The following is a 19,283-nucleotide window of genomic DNA, read 5'->3' on the forward strand; positions in this document are numbered from 1 at the left end:
CTGACTCCTTTAATGATGAAGAAAGACAGGAGCAGGATAAGCAGCAGAAACCTTCTAAAGAGAAATACAAGATTCCGGTTCAGGAAACAGTCCTTTTGGCTGCGAGGGCCACTATGAAATGTGTGCATGATGCAATAGGGAGTACAACTGCAAACTCTTTTGGTAGATTAATATCTTGTTCACTTCCATGTCCTTGTGATGTGGGATATTTGGATCACAAGCATAACTCGTGTTCCTTGGTGCTCAGGAAGGCAAAAAGTGCTCTAACAAGAGAAAGAATATTTCTGAAGTGCCTCAGTTGCAGAGGGGGAAGAGGGGCACTTGGGGCCCTTAGACCCGGCAGGAGATTCAACCTATCAGGAATTTCTTGTAAAAAGAGTCACAATTTTGGATCAGATGGGTGACACCTTTCTGCACAGACAGAATGTTAGTATTACTTCACTGGGAGGTGCATCTAGGGTAGATATGTTTCATCTCCAACTAATCAAGGGTATGACACAGATGATGATGGTAATGGAAGCAGCTTGTTTCAAGTAGATACCCTGAACCCTCTTGAAGGTTTTTATCAGTGATTGTGCAATTGGTGGTGCAGCTGTACTTTGAGCCTAATGTTAACACATCCTAAGAATGGGAAGTGGACTCTGCTCCATTCATATACAGACTTTGGGCCAGATTTACTAAAAAGTGGCGCAGTGTGGTGCTGTACCAAAACTGGCAGCGCCGTGCTGCATCACTTTATTAATGCAGGAATGTGCCATATTTATAAGAATACAGCGCAACCCTGTATTTTCCCCTTTGCTAAATTGAGCTGCCTATCACCAACGCAGGCATCCTTGCACCATTGTGTAAGGATGTCTGTGTTGAGGCGTCTGATTGTTTATGATCGGGAAGGTGTCCCTTCCTGCACATAATCAATCAATAATGGCGATTTGGCACTTCTGTGTGTGCAGAATGCAGCACACACAGGAGTGCAAAAGTGTCATTTTGAAACATTGTTTATGTGCAGGGCATGACACCTTCCCGCACACAAACAATCATTTCTGACATTTTGCTCTTTCTATGCATTGCGCCTTGCTAATGCTACCCCTGGGGCGGCGTCAGATTTTGAGGCTGCCCCAGGTTTACAAAAAAACGTAAATCTGGGGCAGTGTTGAAATGCAATGTGTGTTGCTGTGGCACACCCACAGCAACACCCCTTCCACACAAGGTGTTTACAAGGTGATGCTAAGCCACAAAAAGTGGGGGCGGGGCGTGTTCAAGATGGAGACCGGAGCAGCAGCTCGGCCACTCTATTATCCTCGTTAAATATAATACTTCCCCGATCTGCTTCCTGCTGCCCCAGTAACCGCAACAGGATGGCTCAGAGGGCACGTTGCGCCGGGCGGATTACCAGCTGTCAGTCTGGCCTACTGTTTGGCCCGGAGGGAGAGACGCAGCAGCGACGTGGGGCCCACGTGCCAGGTTTGTGTCTCCGGCCTTGTGGAGGCCCCGGAGCGGCCTTGTGGGAGGTCCGAGGCTTGAGCAGAGAGGAGAGATGGCATGGTGGGGCCACTACAGAGGCAATTAGTGGTCCAGCCCTCTGGGATGCCAATCCGGCCCGCGCGGTTGCTGTGGAGCCCACTGGGCTGACAAGGCCTCTAGTCTGCATGCCCTACGAGGCCGTTGGAACCCTGAGCGGATCTTAACTGGATCTGGGCTACCCCAGTGGGGGCTGACATCTGCACAATGGAAGGTTGAGACAGGGCGGCATATTGGTTGCGCACTGAGTGCGGGACAGGCATGAAGGGAAAGATTTTGCATATGGTGTCACCATTACAGAAGGCTTACAAATAGACTATAAGCCAAAGGGGCTATCAACTAACATGGCTTTGAGGCTGCAGCGAGGTAACCGCATTGCAGTGTGCTGAATTACTTATTGTCATGACACAGCTGCTGACGTGGCCTATGATACTCAAGTTAGTGGGAGACATGATGCTACAGTAAGTGCCATATAGCAGACGTGAAGTGAGGTGCCAACAGAGAACCCACGCTGCACAAATTAGATTACTGCTGCACTGCGTCACCTGTGAAAATGACCATACCTCTAACACACCAGATAGACAGTCATATCTGCAGAGACTGCTTGGAACTTGAATTCCTGGCACTTTATAGAGCACAGGGCACCGCAAGTGCAGTTTTTCTTTTTAGCTGCTGTACCTGGCGGGAATCCAGAACCCAGGACCTCACCCCAACCACTCAGTTAGACCATCAGAGGGCATTGCACACGCCTTGCAACAATTGGATGCTACCCTCCACCGCCACTCCTCCCAATTTGAGAATTGAGAACACTAAAACATCCTTGGAAACCAAGATTAATGCAGAAGCACAGGTTGCCAATTTACTTAGGGCAGATCACCGCAAACTATCCAATAGAGTTGGGGAAACAGAATCTGTTGTATCGACAATGTGAGCATCTGTCCAAGACTTACAGAATCAGATGAAACGATTGACCATGAAAGTAACCCTGTTCCAACGGAGAGCGGAAGACTTAGAGGGGCACTCGAGGTGTGTAGGAAAGTACCATCTTGCCTGGCATGTTACCCCCATATTTCACTGTATATATGGTGTTTTAGTGTATGTGTCACTGGGACCCTGCCAGCCAGGGCCCCAGTGCTCATAAGTATGCCCTGTATGTGTTCCCTGTGTGATGACTAACTGTCTCACTGAGGCTCTGCTAACCAGAACCTCAGTGGTTATGCTCTCTCTGCTTTCTAAATTGTCACTAACAGGCTAGTGACCAATTTCACCAATTTACATTGGCTTACTGGAACACCCTTATAATTCCCTAGTATATGGTACTGAGGTACCCAGGGTATTGGGGTTCCAGGAGATCCCTATGGGTTGCAGCATTTCTTTTGCCACCCAAAAGGAGCTCTGACCATTCTTACACAGGCCTGCCACTGCAGCCTGAGTGAAATAACGTCCACGTTATTTCACAGCCATTTACCACTGCACTTAAGTAACTTATAAGTCACCTATATGTCTAACCTTCACCTGGTGAAGGTTGGGTGCAAAGTTACTTAGTGTGTGGGCACCCTAGCACTAGCCAAGGTGCCCCCACATCGTTCAGGTCAAATTCCCTGGACTTTGTGAGTGCAGGGACACCATTACTGAGGTACTGGGTTTTTCAGAACCGGTACTGATCCGGTAACCCAGCGGTGCCAGGGTACACCCAAAGACCTCGGGTACTTTCCTGATTCAGACCACAGAAACTCAGAGTCTTCTAGGTGAAGTCAAAGATCGAATTTATTGGCTGCAACCAAGTAACAAGCGTCCTAGAAGTACAACAGCACGGTTTGTATGTTCTCAGGAGACTGTTTGTCAATGCAAAATCAGGTTTCCTTATATACAGTTTTTTAAGCTTCAGGCAAACATTCTTGACATTTTGGTTGGTCATTCACATGTTTTCACTACAAAGGAAAAAACAGTGTCATGATGAAACCTCATATTTCATGTCATCCAACCCATAATAAATTACCCGGCAAGGCCTAGTATTTTACATCAGATAAGTGTGGACCCCCAATAAAAATGGGCACCTCCCCCTCGTGAAGTAAGAAGAAGAAAAGAGCAGGTGCAGGTGTGAGCAAGATTAGGCAGGGTGTGTGAGCGATAATAAGGGTTTTATGGCATGGTGTGCCTTGATGCTATCTGATTCGGCCACTGGGAGAGGGACTGACCAAACAGGTTTGGCCTGAGGCAATGGTTCCAGCTTGCCCAGGTCAGAGAAAAGTCAATCAAGGTGTACGTGTCCTTGGAATCAAATCTGACTGTATTATAAGCCTATGTGAGGGCAACTTTTAAAAATGGGAGCCACGAGTGCAGGACGAAAATGGCGATTTCGAGGTGAAAACGCTGCTGGAATTGAGCGATAATGCTCATGCTTAGTGTACTAGTCATTATCGGTCTTTTGATACTAAAATCGTACTGCTGTGGCAAAGTAAATTACATGGGTCCAGAATTTTTTGAACCACAAACCCTCCTTTTGCCCTTACATAGGCAATAAACCTATTCTCATGCTAATCTGAGTCCAGGTCTATGTTTCTAAAGTCGTTGAGATGTTGCTGTAACATCATCCTAGTATTTAGCTCGTCTCTTGGTGCAGGTTTCCTTATGCATGATGTAACACAGAAACCACATATCGCAGGAGCACACTGCACGCATAGACAGAACAGGAAAAGAATGGCCAAGATCATCCCAATGACCATCAGAATCTTCCATCCCCATGCTGATATCAGTTCCCAGAACCATCCCATTAATGACCAATCTCCTTTATCTAAATGAATAGATTCGGAAATTCTATGCAGTTTGGAGATGGCCTGGTATACTGTTGGAGCGTTATCTGGGACAAAAACACAGCAACTCGATTGGATCAATGTACATACTCCACCCCGGTCTGCAAGTATGACATCTAATGCGACCCTGTTCTGAAGGGTCATAAGACGATCCGACTGGAGCTCAGCAGTCAAGTTACCAAGGGCACCAGCGGTTTCAGCCACGGTGGATTCAACCACTCTTATCAATTGCCTTATGCTCCTGCTGTTACTTATTTGTCCCCAGAACGGCAGAAAACCCTTTACGAAGTCCCCAAATTCTTGTCCTGCAGTGTCTTCTTCACTGAAGACGCCTCTAACTATCCTTGTCTTGTGGTAATCTGCCGCTGCTGTGTAGGTAGGGGGCAACAGGAACGAAACGAAGCATGTGCCCGAAAAGTCAGGAGGCAACCATGTAAAGGCTCTATCATGGCAGATGAAATAGGTACCCTTAGCTGCCAAGAGCGGAGGGGAGGTCTGAGATGCGAAGACATATGTCTCAGTGCAGACGCTTTCCCCTAGCTGAGCTCTGGGATTCTTGCCAGTACCTTGCAGACACAGGTGACCCTGATGGGGTACAACCCAAATCAGGGAAGATATCTTAGCTTGCTGTTTCTCACTCATTGTGGCTTCACATCCGGTCATGTTTCATCCTATATATGCCATTGTCTCATCTCTGGGGATAGTCTCGTAGAAGATATTGTCCTTCATCATGTCTATGATACCTTTAACTAAAGCATCTTTCCTAGGGTTGTCTTCTGCAAAACGTAGGGGGTAGTGTGCATAGATGAATATTGTTCTGAATGCCCACACGGAACCATTGTGGCTGAAAGGCAGGATCAGATAAGGGATACCTTTATCTGCTGTGTGAGGCATAAGGCCACACACCCAACAGTTAGTTGTATTTATCACTAGTTGGTGTTGGTGCAAAAGCTGGATGAAGGAGTTATTAATGAACTCTAGTCTCCTAGCAGATTCATATTTAGGGAGGAGTTGAAAAGAATGTGGGGAAACAGTGGAAGGAGGAGGTGTAGACGAGGTAGTGGGTGCCAATATCACGTTAAAAAAGAATAAAATATATCCTATAAAAAACATAAGTATACTAAATAACATAAAAATGCACAGCAGCAAAAAACGTTTCCTGGTTATCGTTTCACATATTCTCTTCTTGAAACTCAGTCTTTCAACATGTTCTCCATTTTGGAAAGATTCCATCCTCTAACCGTTGCCGTTCGTGGCGGTTGGTTTACTTCACTTAGGAGTGTTCTGAATGTTCCAGGCCGCCCTAGAACAAACCAGACCTGTAGACCTTGTGTCCATAGGCTACCCCCCTAAGTCTTTTCAGCCACGATCCTACAGCTGAACCCGGATGGAGGTTCAAAAAACACACAAAAAAAAAAAAAAGTAATTCAAAAATAATTTTCCATATTGGAGAACTTTGCTAAAGGGAAGAAAAGTAAACTGTTTTATTTGTCCTTTATTCTTGGTCGTAGATTATAACGGTTAGTCCCAGGTATCGTGTGGTCCTGAAAAAGGAGTTCAGGTTCTGTAGTGTCCAATCGAACTGACGGTGATACTGCTGATTGTAAAATGTCATCACTTTCTTTCTCAGTGAATGTTCCTTTTATTCGTGCATCGCTGAAAGGCAGAAAACGTGGCACGGTTTCAGTCTCTGAGTCGGCGACATCTTCCTGGACCCACCGGTCATATGGCAGAGGTAGGGGTACCCTTTTGCAATGGTTCCCATGGATCCAGTGTTTCTTCCCTTCTACTCGAACAGCTGATCTTGTGGAGAGAAGAACGAGGTGCGGTCCGGTCCACCTGGGCTGCTCGTTTTTGGTTCGCTGAAAGTTCTTTATTAAAACCCAGGATCCAGGCTCAATGAGATGACCTGGAGATTCCAGAGAACGGAGGCAGGGTGTCGTGGACCTGTTGATGTAAGACACGCAATTTAGCCGTCAATTCATACAGATAGTCAAGCAAAACAGGATGCTCTATCTCGCTAAACTTCTTGGGCCTAGGCACTCCCCATATATTGGCCGGGCGGCCGAAGACTATTTCATAAGGACTAAGTTTCACTCGTGAATGCACAGTCATTCTGGTTGATAGGAGTGCTAAGGGTAGAGCGTCAGGCCATTTGAGACCAGAGCTCGCTTGTATCTTGGCCAATTTTAGCTTTAGAGTGCCATTATAGCACTCCACTAATCCAGCTGATTGGGGGTGATTTGCAGCGTGAAACTTTTGGTTTATGCCTAGCCCTTCGCATACTTTCTTCATCACTTGACCCACAAATTCACTTCCATTGTCACTCCAGATCATTCTCGGCATTCCGAATCTAGGGAAGAACTCTTTCACAAGGGCTTTGGCTGTGGATAGCGCAGTATTGTCTTTTAGGGGATAGGCTTCCACCCATCTTGAAAAGGCACAAACAACAACGAGTACGTATTTTAAGTTGTTGCACCTCTCCATGTGGATGAAATCTAGCTGCAAAACCTCAAACGGATACGTAGGAGGTGCAAAATGACCAGCTGGAGTTGGGGTTCCTCTACCAGGGTTGTGTTTCAGGCATACCATGCAATTTTTAACCACATTTTCTGCGCACTTGGGAATTCCTGCATTTTGCCATACTGGGGCCAACAACTTACAAATCCCTTTCACACTGATGTGAGCCATTCCATGAGCCATTGTAACTACTGCAAGCACATACGCATCGGGTAGCAACCATCTTTGATGTTCTGACAACTCGACCCAACAACCATTCGCATCCAATTTACCCGTACTTTCTCTCCACACACACAATTCTCTCTCTGTGGCTTCAGCTTGAATCGATTTCACGCTTTCTATCGTGTCTTCACACATTCCAACATCACCAATCCATCTTGCAGGGCCCGCGACATACATTCGGCTCATCACATTCCTTGCCGTTTCTTTTGCGACCTCGTCAGCAAATGCATTCCCACGACCAACATCATCAGTCACCTTTTTATGTGCGCTACACTTCACAATCGCAACTTGCAACGGTAAAGTAAGTGAATCAAGGAGCTCATTTACCAACTGACCATGCTGTATTTTAGTTCCATGCGAGGTCAGGAACCCACGTTCCTTCCACAAACGCCCAAAACTATGGGCCACACCAAATGCATATTGGCTATCGGTATAGATCGTCACTTTCATTCCTTTTGATACTGTACATGCTCTTGTTAGGGCTATTAACTCAGCTGCTTGGGCTGAATTATTTGGGATACGTGCAGCTTCAACAATCGTACACAAAGTTGTCACAGCATACGCCGCAGTCGTGTCACCATTCGGGAGCTTAAAGCATGAACCATCCACCCACAAAGTACCATCACTCTTTGCAATGGGAGTGTCCAGAAGGTCTATTCTCCCTTTCGTTTCTTCTTCTGTTCTATGGAGACAATCATGTTGTTCAGAAGTATCTAACTCCGTCACAATTGGCAATAACGTAGCTGGGTTAAGTGTAGTGCATCTTTTTATATGTACATGGCTTGCTAACAATGTCAACTCGTAACCTGACAATCGAGCACTAGTTAAATGCTGTGTCTTGGTTCTGTTTAACAACGTGTCCACTGCATGTGGAACCATTACGATTAATGTGTTATTCATCACTAAACCAGCAGACTGTCGGATAGAAACAGCAGCTGCCGCTGCCGCTCTTAAGCAGCTCGGTAGTGCCTTAGCTACTGGGTCTAAGGTTGAAGAGAAATAGGCGCATGGACGCTCCCTGTCTCCAAACTGTTGTGTCAAAACTGCTAACGCACAACCTTCTTTCTCATGGACATACAATGTAAAAGGCTTGCTGTAGTTGGGGGTACCCAACACAGGAGCTGAACATAATGCATCCCGTAATTCGACAAAACTTTTCTGACAATCTTCAGACCATGGGACGGGATTTGGTATATCTTTACAAGTTAATGCCACCAAGGGTTTGGCTATTAACGAAAAATTAGGTATCCATTGTCTGCAATATGATGTAATACCCAAGAAGCACGCACTTCTCTTTGTGTTCTTGGCACACTCATTGCTGCAACAGCCCTGATTCTCTCTGGGGTCAGTTGCCTTCCCTCCTTCGAAAAGAGATGACCTAAATAGGTCACTTCTTTTTGACAATACTGTAACTTTGAAAGGGACACTTTGTGGTGTAAATCAGACAAATGACGCAATAATGACAATGTTGCTTCTTTGCAGATCTCCTTAGTATCTGCGGCAACTAGCAAATCATCGACATATTGAATGAGAGTGGCGCCATCAGGTAACATAAGAGTGTCAAGTTGTGCTTTCAAAGCCTGACTATAGATAGATGGACTTTCACAATAGCCTTGAGGAGCTCTCTTGAATCTAAAGCTTCGTCCTCCCAAATTGAAGCCAAAAATGTCCCTGCTCTCTTCTGCAATAGGGATGCTGAAGAAAGCATTTTTCAGGTCTATTACTGAAAACCGAGTGGCTGAAGCTGGAATCATTGTCAACAATGCAGTGATATTGGGGACGACTGGAAACTGTGGCACAACTATTTTGTTCACCTCTCTAAGGTCAATTACAAACCTATAAACAGGTGGCTGAGTAGGGTCAGTATGCTTCAAGACAGGCAAAACAGGACTATTGCAAACGTTGCCTCTTGTCTCTTCAATTACATCCTTCTCAATCAGATCACGAATAATTGCCAACAATGCTTTTTCCCCTTCACTAGAGATCTTGTATTGGGGAATACGTGGCATTTTAACATTGGCTTTTAATGTTATCACATATGGCTGAATTTCCAAAAGACCTCCATCATTAGGTCCAGTAGCCCAAAGAGTATTAGGAAGAGACGAAAATTCTGGTGGAAATCTGTCCTTTGACAAATACATTGGTGAAACCACTTTCTTACCCAATGTGAGTTGCACTCCAGAAGGAGAGCAATACAATGTCGCATACAATCTCTTTAACAGATCTAATCCTAACAAGTTCTCGCCACAACCTGTCGTCAAAATAAGGGGTGTTTCAAATTTACAAGGTCCAACAGAAAGAGATATAGGGTTAGAAATCGGATTTCTAACTGGGGCGCCGGAAAACCCTACTGATACATTTGTTTCGCCAGACAAAGGTGCGCCAGGGAGTTTTGAGTGCATAATAGAACTCTTGGTAGCACCAGTATCCAACAGAAAAGGTTCTGACACACCTGATGCAATCACCTTAACAAAAGGCCCACTCTGATCTACTGGAACTGAAACAACTCCCTCTCTTTGTCTATGGCTGTCCTAGCAATCATTACTGTCCAAATGCTCATCCTCTGTATAGTAATCATCAGTATAGTACTGAGCCGTCCTACCAGATGCATTAACCTGTTGATCAAATCTGTTCATTGAGTTTTGAGGGAGGAATGGGCGCGCGCTCTGGGGAACATATCCACGTCCTCTTCCTCTAGGTGCTTCTGGAACACCTCGACCTCTTAAACCGGAAGTACCATTTGCACGCTGTAGCAAAGCAGGGCAACTATACTTGAAATGACCCTCTTCCTTGCAATATGAACACTGATTGGGACCTACTGGGATACGTGGTTGAGCATACTCGGTTCTTTGCGAGTTTCTCTGAAACGGTTGGGGCTGATAGTTATTCTGATAGTTGTTCTGTGCACCACTATTCTGACCACCACGTGGCGGGTACGCTTGTTGTAACAGAACCTTCGTTTTCAATTCTTTTGTTTTCTTCTCTACTCTATCTCTCTCATCTTTATCTCTATTTTTGTAGTACTGTGCAGTAGCCAATATCTGTGCTGAAGAGGAAACTGCCCAAGAACTTTCTGAGTCTTTTAACTTTTTACACAACTCAGGAAGCAGATTATGCACAAATTTATCGACGAACAAACGTTGACCACCTTCCGTGCTCATATCTTGACCACTGTGGTCCACAAACGTTTCTTCAAACCTGGTGAAGAAATCTGATACCGTTTCTTCTTTCTTTTGCTTACATGCAGACAATTTATCCCAGTTTACACGCATCGCAGGCATTATAGTTTTCATGTAATCAATAATCCTACCAGGAAGCTCTGTCACTAAAGGCTCAGGTTTAGCACCACCAATTTGTCGGGCATCTGCAGCAGCAATATTAGCCCATGTGTCACCTAACTCTTGAGCATGGTCTGTATGGCGAATCTTTCCCCATAAAGGCTGTGGAACAACATTCCCAAACAACATGTCTATGTCAGCTAAATTCATAATGCAAGACCCCGCAGTCTGTGACAATTCCTTGTAATACCCTGTAGGATTCTTACGGGGATCAGGCAATGTCTGCTTAAGGGCTAAAACTTCAGCTCGCTTCCATGGAACGTGTACCCATACACGCTGGAAATGAGGCAGGACAGGTGGATTAGCATTTGGGTCCCCTTCCCTCCACTGTGGGGGAACTTCTCTCATGGGGTACTGTTTCCCTTTCTTTTTAGCAGAAGAATCATATTTAAACAATAACCTGGAAACACCTTCAGTCCTAAACGACAATAACATCGCAACTGCTTTCTCGACATCTGAACCCACAATCAAACCTGTCGCAAAATCGAACCGTACACGACACAACTTAGGCGGATTGGGCTCCAAACCATTTTCCTCTAAATCCTCAGAAAGAAAAGTACACATTTTCTCAAAAACGTATCTCTGTTTCGGTTCTTCCCACTGATGAAAGACATCCATAACAGACTCTAGTTCATATCTCGCTGGTTCAGTAACTCATTTATGCGCCAAATAATTCAGTGTCTCTTTCTCCATACCATCAGGCAATTGGCTACGCAATTGTTTACGCTCTGAAACTGGGGTCGTAGCTAATGACCCAAAGAGAGGGGATAAAAGACTAGTCACAGTGTGTGTCATTCTCTGACGGATAGAGGGAGAGGTTGACAAATGAACAGGAGGAAAAACAGAATGAGACAAGGCAGAGACAGAAGCAGTGTCAGAAACAATACCAGGAGTGGTAGTCGCTATAGTAGTCAAAGTTGTAGGAAGTAAAGGCAGAGCAGATGTTAAAGCTGGTGGCTCTTGAGGAGGCTGCACCGGAGGAATAGGAACCAACTGAAGAATAGCTGGTGGGTGCTGGGGAGGAGCAGGAGGCAATGCAACCACTGGTTGTGCAACTAGAGGTTGCGGAGGTGCCGTTGCATTCTGCGCATAGGGTGGTGGCGAACTTAGCAAATGCGACATTAGGGGATCTTTTTCAGAGTCTTTTGCTGCATCTTGCTGAAGAGGCGGCAAAACTGGATAGCATTTATCTACTGTCATTTTATGTCGCCTATGCAACTGCTCATTCAACTGTTCTACTTCGTTATCTTTAAACTGTATAGCAGCTTGCATAATCGAAATACCTTTTTCTCTCTTATTTTTCTTAGCTAATTTAATTTCCTTTTGTTTGGCTTCCTTACGCCATAAGCGGAAAGAATCAAACATTGCCGGCCGGACTTTCTTCTTAAAAAGTCTAACTTCGAGGTTATCTAAGATTTCTGTGTCAAAGCTACCATTTTGGGGCCATTTTAAAACACCATCTTTTCTGGTGTAACGGATCCATACTTCATTATATGTGATGGGGCCTACTCCGTGCTTCACATATAGTTCATAGGTTGGAGTTCCAATCGGAGGAACCGGACATGAGTCCTCCAACCGGGAGTCCCTTTTACAACCAAGACAAAACAAATTTCCAAGTCTGCTAAGACCAGGCATCTTCGCTCACTAGTCTAGCTTCAAACTTCAAAGGATTATCGTTTACGATAGTCTCGTGAATACACGAGTCCTTCGGCTTTGGTACTTGCAAGTTCCAAATCAAAGTGATCCCGAAGGGATACCAAACCAAATGTCCAACTAAGGACCAAACCAAGTGTCCAACTAAGGACTGGGAGACGCTCCACTGATACTTAACTGAAAATATCGATGACGTCACCAGAAGACTCGTCTTATCGTTTTGCTCTACCAAACATCAAGGGTCCAAATCAGGGCGATAGCCAGGGCAGCAGTCCTTCGTAGCCGTCGGGAAGCGGGGAACCTCGCAGCAAAGACTTTCGGACCACGTCGACATGCAGGGGTCGATGAAGTGGCGGCCTTCCTCCAGAATTTTCACACAAAGCTCCTCACGGACCTCAGGCTTGGACCGGTACCGCTGGTATCGCCCTACGTTGGGCGCCAACTGAGGTACTGGGTTTTTCAGAACCGGTACTGATCCGGTAACCCAGCGGTGCCAGGGTACACCCAAAGACCTCGGTTACTTTCCTGATTCAGACCACAGAAACTCAGAGTCTTCTAGGTGAAGTCAAAGATCGAATTTATTGGCTGCAACCAAGTAACAAGCGTCCTAGAAGTACAACAGCACGGTTTGTATGTTCTCAGGAGACTGTCTGTCAATGCAAAATCAGGTTTCCTTATATACAGTTTTTTAAGCTTCAGGCAAACATTCTTGACATTTTGGTTGGTCATTCACATGTTTTCACTACAAAGGAAAAAACAGTGTCATGATGAAACCTCATATTTCATGTCATCCAACCCATAATAAATTACCCGGCAAGGCCTAGTATTTTACATCAGATAAGTGTGGACCCCCAATAAAAATGGGCACCTCCCCCTCGTAAAGTAAGAAGAAGAAAAGAGCAGGTGCAGGTGTGAGCAAGATTAGGCAGGGTGTGTGAGCGATAATAAGGGTTTTATGGCATGGTGTGCCTTGATGCTATCTGATTCGGCCACTGGGAGAGGGACTGACCAAACAGGTTTGGCCTGAGGCAATGGTTCCAGCTTGCCCAGGTCAGAGAAAAGTCAATCAAGGTGTACGTGTCCTTGGAATCAAATCTGACTGTATTATAAGCCTATGTGAGGGCAACTTTTAAAAGTGGGAGCCACGAGTGCAGGACGAAAATGGCGATTTCGAGGTGAAAACGCTGCTGGAATTGAGCGATAATGCTCATGCTTAGTGTACTAGTCATTATCGGTCTTTTGATACTAAAATCGTACTGCTGTGGCAAAGTAAATTACATGGGTCCAGAATTTTTAGAACCACAAAACGGCGTGCACTATACATAGGTCACTACCTATGTATAGCGTCTCAATGGTAACTCCGAACATGGCCATGTAACATGTCTAAGATCATGCAATTGTCACCCCAATGCCATTCTGGCATTGGGGAGACAATTCCATGATCCCCCGAGTCTCTAGCACAGATCCGGGTACTGCCAAACTGCCTTTCCCGGGGTTTCACTGCAGCTGCTGCCAACCCCTCAGACAAGTTTCTGCCCTCCTGGGGTCCTGCCGGGCCTGGTCCAGGAAGGCAGAACAAAGGACTTCCTCAGAGAGAGGGTGTTACACCCCCTCCCTTTGGAAAAAGGTGTTAGGGCTGGAGAGGAGTAGCCTCCCCTAGCCTCTGGAAATGCTTTGATGGGCACAGAGGGTGCCCATCTCTGCATAAGCCAGTCTACACCGGTTCAGGGATCCCCCAGCCCTGCTCTGGCACGCAACTGGACAAAGGAAAGGGGAGTGAGCACTCCCCTGACCTGCACCTCCCAGGGGAGGTGCCCAGAGCTCCTCCAGCGTGCCCCAGACCTCTGCCATCTTGGATTCAGAGGTGTGCTGGCACACTGGACTGCTCTGAGTGGCCAGGGCCAGTAGGTGACGTCAGAGACTCCTTCTGATAGGCTCTTACCTGTGTTACTAGCCTATCCTCCTTCCTAGGTAGCCAAACCTCCTTTTCTGGCTATTTAGGGTCTCTGCTTTGGGGGATTCTTCAGATACCGAATGCAAGAGCTCACCAGAGTTCCTCTGCATCTCCCTCTTCACCTTCTGCCAAAGGATCGACCGCTAACTGCTCAGGACGCCTGCAAAACCGCAACAAAGTAGCAAAGACGACTACTGCAACCTTGTATCGCTTCGTCCTGCCGGCTTTCTCGACTGTTTCCTGGTGGTGCATGCTCTGGGGGTAGGCTGCCTCCTTCTTGCACCAGGAGCTCTGAAGAAATCTCCCGTGGGTCGACGGAATCTTCCCACTGCAACCGCAGGCAACAAAAGACTGCATCACCGGTCCTCTGGGTCCCCTCTCTGCACGACGAGCGTGGTCCCTGGAACTCAGCAACTCTGTCCAAGTGACTCGCACAATCCAGTGACTCTTCAGTCCTAGTTTGGTGGAGGTAAGTCCTTACCTCCCCACGCTAGACTACATTGCTGGGTACCGCGTGATTTGCAGCTGCTCTGGCTCCTGTGCACTCTTCCAGGATTTCCTTCATGCACAGCCAAGCCTGGGTCCCCGACAATCTAACCTGCAGTGCACAACCTTCTGAGTTGTCCTCCGGTGTCGTGGGACTCCCTTTTGTGACTTCGGGTGGACTCCGGTTCACTCCTCTTCTAAGTGCCTGTTCCGGTATTTCTGCAGGTGCTGCCTGCTTCTGTGAGGGCTCCCTGACTTGCTTGGCACCCCCTCTGTCTCCTCATCCAAGTGGCGACATCCTGGTCCCTCCTGGGCCACAGCAGCATCCAAAAACCCTAACGCAACCCTTGCAGCTAGCAAGGCTTGTTTGCGGTCTTTCTGCGTGGGAACACCTCTGCAAGCTTCTTCATGACGTGGGACATCCATGTTCCAAAGGGGAAATTCCTAGTCCTCTTCGTTCTTGCAAAACACCAAGCTTCTTCCATCCGGTGGCAGCTCCTTTGCACCCTCAGCTGGCATTTCCTGGGCATCTGCCCACTCTCGACATTGTCGCGACTCTTGGACTTGGTCCCCTTGTTTCACAGGTACTCAGGTCTGGAAATCCACTGTTGTTGCTTTGCTGGTGTGGGTCTTCCTTGCAGAATCCCCCTGTCACGACTTTTGTGCTCTCTGGGGGTTGTAGGTGCACTTTACACCTACCTTACAGGGTCTTGGGGTGGGCTATTTTTCTAACCCTCACTGTTTTCTTACAGTCCCAGCGACCCTCTACAAGCTCACATAGGTTTGGGGTCCATTCGTGGTTCGCATTCCACTTTTGGAGTATATGGTTTGTGTTGCCCCTTTACCTATGTGCTCCTATTGCAATCTACTGTAACTTTACATTGCTTGCATTACTTCCTTTTGCTATTGCTGCATATTTTTGGTATTGTGTACATATATCTTGTGTATATTTGTCATCCTCATACTGAGGGTACTCACTGAGATACTTTTGGCATATTGTCATAAAAATAAAGTACCTTTATTTTTAGTATATCTGTGTATTGTGTTTTCTTATGATATTGTGCATATGACACCAGTGGTATAGTAGGAGCTTTGCATGTCTCCTAGTTCAGCCTAAGCTGCTCTGCTATAGCTACCTTCTATCAGCCTAAGCTGCTAGAAACACCCCTTCTACACTAATAAGGGATAACTGGACCTGGTACAGAGTGTAAGTACCCCTTGGTACCCACTACAAGCCAGTCCAGCCTCCTACAGTCCTGAAACTTTTTCTCTCTTCTCTCTGTCCCTAAACCTTCTTCTATCATGTCTGATGTAGGAACTTCTCTTAAAATGGTCAATACAACATATTAACTTTAAGAGCCTACGGAGTCTCTGCATTGATAGAGGTTTAGTGGTAGGAAAGAACCCTTTTAGAGAATTTCTGTCTAACATGCTTATTGAGAATGATGAGGCCCAGGGTGCCTCTTCAATTGACAAGTTAGGAGATAGCTCACACTCTGACTCAGGGGAGCCCCTTGAGGGAGTTGTACAAGGTTCTCTTACAAATCTGCCCCTTAGCAGACCACCTAGCAATGCTGGTAGTAATAGAAGATCCCATCATAGCAGGGAGGGTTTTGTTCCTGAAGGCCAGGTTGTTAGAGTGCAAGCTGTTAGAGGCAGGTCTCCCTCTGTTGAATCCAATATGTTTTCTGTGTCAAAGCATTCCCAACCCACCCACCCTCAAGAAAAATTGTTAGAAAGGGAACTCAATAAGTTGAGAGTGGAAGAGACCAGGCTGAAGCTTAAACAGCAACAGCTGGCTCTAGACAGGGAATCCCTAGACTTAGAGAAGGAGAGACAGAGGTTGGGGTTAGGACCCCATGGTGGCAGCAGCAGTATTCCTGATAGCGATCCTGTGAGAGAGCATGATTCCAGGAATCTGCACAAGATAGTTACCCCTTACAAGGAGGGGGATGACATTAACAAGTGGTTTGCTGCACTTGAGAGGGCATGTATGGTACAGGGGGTCCCTCAAAGGCAGTGGGCTGCTATCCTATGGCTATCTTTCAATGGAAAGGGTAGGGCTAGGCTCCTTACTGTGAAAGAAAGTGATGCAAATAATTTTACAGTTTTGAAGGATGCACTCTTGGATGGATTTGGCTTAACCACTGAACAATACAGGATTAAGTTCAGAGAAACCAGAAAAGAGTCCTCACAAGACTGGGTAGACTTTGTTGACTATTCAGTGAAGGCCTTGGAGGGGTGGTTACATGGCAGTAAAGTTTCTGACTATGAAAGCCTGTACAATCTAATCCTGAGAGAGCATATTCTGAATAACTGTGTGTCTGATTTGTTACACCAATATCTAGTGGACTCAGATCTGACCTCTCCCCAAGAATTGGGAAAGAAGGGCGACAAATGGGTCAGAACAAGAGTGAACAGAAAAGTTCATACAGGGGATGACAAGGATGGCAAGAAGAAGGATGGTAAGTCTTCAGACAAGGGTGGGGACAAATCTAAAAATGAGTCTTCATCAGGCCCACAAAAACACTCTGGTGGGGGTGGTGGGTCCAAATCCTCTTCTAATCAAGTAAAAAAACATGGTGCTATTTATGTAAAGTAAAAGGCCATTGGACAACTGATGCCAGTTGTCCAAAGAAAAGCACCAAGCCTCCCACTACCACAACCCCTACTGCAACCTCTAGTGCCCCTAGTAATAGCAGTGGTGGTGGGAGCAAACCTACTAATAGCCAATCCAAGGGAGTAGCTGGGCTCACTTTTGGTAATTTAGTTGGGGTTGGTCTTGTTAGGGAGACCACAGAGGCTGTGCTAGTCTCTGAAGGTGCCATTTGATTTGGCCACCTTGGTTGCTTGTCCCCTTAATATGGATAAGTACAAGCAACTTCCCCTAATCAATGTTGAGGTTCAGGCCTACAGGGACACAGGTGCCAGTGTTACCATGGTAATAGAGAAACTGGTACACCCTGAACAAGACCTACTTGGTCACCAGTACCAAGTGACAGACGCTCATAACAACACTCTTAGCCACCCCATGGCTGTTGTAAATCTCAACTGGGGGGGGGGGGTTACTGGTCCAAAGAAAGTTGTTATTTCCTCAGATTTATCTGTAGACTATCTACTAGGGAATGATTTAGAGACATCAGCTTGGGCAGAAGTGGAGTTGGAGGCTCATGCAGCAATGCTGGGCATTCCTGGGCATATATTTGCTTTGACAAGGGCTCAGGCCAAAAAGCAAAAAGGACAGGGTGACTTGGATCCTGGAACAATGGACCAAGTGCTCCCTAAAGCTAGGGTTAGTAAGGGTAAATCCCTACCCACTATCCCTCCCTCTACAGATGATTCAACTTCTGAGGAAGAAGAATTTCCCCCCTGTGCAGAACCTTCACCAGAGGAGCTGGCAGCAGACACTGCTGAGCTTTTGGGTGGAGGGGGGCCTGCCAGGGAGGAGCTGAGTGTGGCACATCAATCCTGTCCCACATTAGAGGGTCTCAGACAGCAAGCTGTCAAACAGCAAAATGGGGATGTCAGTGACTCACATAAAGTTTACTGGTAGGACAACCTCTTGTACACAGAGGCAAGGGATCCAAAACCTGGAGCAGCCAGGAGACTGGTCATTCCCCTGCAGTACAGAGAGTTCCTCCTAACTCTGGCACACGACATTCCCTTGGCTGGACATTTGGGTCACATTAAAACATGGGAAAGGTTTGTCCCCCTGTTTCACTGGCCTAGGATGTCAGAGGACACAAAAGACTTTGGAAGTCCTGCTTGACCTGCCAAGCCAGTGGCAAGACTGGTGGCACTCCAAAGGCTCCCCTTATTCCACTACCTGTGGTTGGGGTTCCCTTTGAAAGGGTAGGGGTTGACATAGTTGGCCCCCTTGACCCTCCTACTGCTTCAGGCAATAGGTTTATCTTGGTGGTAGTGGACCATGCCACAAGATATCCTGAAGCTATTCCTCTAAGGACCACTACAGCTCCTGCAGTGGCAAAAGCCCTCCTGGGAATCTTTTCCAGGCTGGGTTTCTCAAAAGAGGTTGTATCAGACAGGGGTAGCAACTTTATGTCTGCATACTTGAAGGCCATGTGGAAGGAATGTGGTGTAACATACAAATTCACCACACCTTATCATCCACAAACAAATGGACTGGTAGAGAGGGTTAATAAAACTCTCAAATGTATGATAATGGGACTCCCTGAAAAACTCAGGAGGAGATGGGATGTCCTGTTACCTTGCCTCCTTTTTGCTTACAGGGAGGTACCCCAGAAAGTAGTGGGCTTCAGCCCCTTTGAACTCCTCTTTGGGCACCATGTAAGAGGTCCCCTAACACTTGTGAAGGAGGGTTGGGAACAACCTTTAAAAGCTCCCAAGCAAGACATAGTGGACTATGTACTCGGCCTAAGATCCAGAATGGCTGAGTACATGAAAAAGGCCAGTAAAAACCTTCAGGCCAGCCAAGAGCTCCAAAAGCAATGGCATGACCAGATGGCTGTTCTGATTCAGTACCAACCAGGACAGAAGGTGTGGGTATTGGAGCCTGTGGCCCCAAGAGCACTCCAAGACAAATGGAGTGGACCCCATCTCATTGTTGAAAAGAAGGGCGAGGTCACCTACTTGGTTGACCTGGGCACTGCCAGGAGTCCCGTTAGGGTGCTCCATGTCAATCGCCTAAAACCCTACTATGACAGGGCTGATCTCACCGTGCTCATGGCAACAGATGAAGGACAGGAAGAAGAGAGTGACCCTCTCCCTGATCTCTTCTCTTCCACAGAACAGGATGCT

Source organism: Pleurodeles waltl, chromosome 9 (assembly GCF_031143425.1).
Source record: "Pleurodeles waltl isolate 20211129_DDA chromosome 9, aPleWal1.hap1.20221129, whole genome shotgun sequence".
Taxonomy (NCBI): Eukaryota; Metazoa; Chordata; class Amphibia; order Caudata; family Salamandridae; genus Pleurodeles; species Pleurodeles waltl.